Here is a 1,470-nt window from a genome sequence, read left to right as displayed (position 1 = left end):
TCGATTATGTATTAAGTTACTTAGTACTCAAGAAAGCTTTCTGAGATAGGAACTACAGACTAGTGAACACAAATGAATATGTCTAACCTAATTTTAGATTTAGTCTTTTATTTATTCCATGGTTCTATGTTACCATTAAAATGCAACTCTGAAAGAGAACAAAATGCTTCTCTCTTTCAGGAACTGGTTGAGCAGGAGGTGCCATAGTGGGAGTTGACATCCGCCAAAACAAGGACCCAAAGGTTTCCGCGCAAGGAGCCCCTATGAGACTGTGGTCAAGCTGTACAGGTTTCTGGCCAGACCAACCAACTCCACCTTTAACTAAGTTGTGTTGAAGAGGTTGTTCATGAGTCACACCAGCTGGCCACTTCTGTCCCTTTACGGGATAATCCTGAAGATGAAGCTGCCTGGCTGTGAAGACAAAACAACTGTGGTTGCAAGGATGTGCATGTCCAGGAGGTGCCCAAACTGAAGGTGTACGTGCTGCTGGTGAGCCGCCATGCCCGGATCCACATCCTCAAAGCTGGAGGCAAGATCCTCACCTTTGACCAGTTTGTTGGCCCTGGACTCCCCCAAGGGCTGTGTGGCACAGTCTTGCTCTCTGGTCCACGCAAGGGCCGAGTGGTTTGGCAAAGCCTCAGGAAACCTGCACAGCCACACCAAACCCTACGTGCGGCCAGAGGGCTGGAAGTTTGAGCACACCAGAGGCCACAGGGCCAGCAGGGCTACAAAGATGAACCCCAGATCTTGACTTGTTATTAAAAAGATTTTGGATGTTGAAAAAAAAAAAAGGAGAGAGCAAACTGATAGTTGCCACAGGGAAGTGAGGGGTTGGGTAAAGAAAGGGATTAAGAGGTACAATCTTCCAGTTATGAAATAAATCAGATATGGGGATGTAATGTAGAACATAAGGGATATAGTCAACAATATTGTAACAACTTTGTACAGTGTCAGGTGGTAACTAGACTTACTGTGGTAATCATTTCATAATGTATATAAATACCAAATCTCTATGTTGTACACCTGAAATTAATACATTGTATCACAGTTATTTTTCAATGAAAAAAGCAACTCTGAAAATGATGTTTAAATTCAATAGCTAATGACATGAAAAGTGCATATGATTTAATGCTTAAACTCTATACACAGTGTTATATTGGTTCTGTTTTACATAGATACATATTCATGCATATATAAGGAGAAGTCCACCAAATATTCAAAGTGTTGCCACCAAATAATGGAATTTCAGGTGGTTTTCACTTTCTTCTTTATACACTATTTGAACCCAGGCAGCACCCACAAATTCAACCTGACAATAGAATGTTAACAAAAATCACATGAAGGATGTGGACTAGACTGACAGGAAAATGTATTGTATGTTAGTTATCAATAATCCAAGGAAGAAGGACTAAAGTATAGGAATTGTTGATCTAGTTTCAGCTGATATTCTGGTAATCTAGGGCTATATTT

General features: G+C 40.9%; 1 pseudogene; it reads left to right on the top strand.

The window, feature by feature from the left end:
* Positions 1–263: 263 nt before the first annotated feature.
* On the top strand, positions 264–751 carry LOC125931386 (ribosomal protein L18-like; annotated as a pseudogene).
* The last annotated feature ends 719 nt before the right edge of the window (positions 752–1,470 follow it).

Source organism: Panthera uncia, chromosome X (assembly GCF_023721935.1).
Source record: "Panthera uncia isolate 11264 chromosome X, Puncia_PCG_1.0, whole genome shotgun sequence".
In the NCBI taxonomy this organism is placed as follows: domain Eukaryota; kingdom Metazoa; phylum Chordata; class Mammalia; order Carnivora; family Felidae; genus Panthera; species Panthera uncia.
Note: the sequence above shows the minus strand (reverse complement) of the source record. Positions and strands in the feature narration are given on the sequence as shown.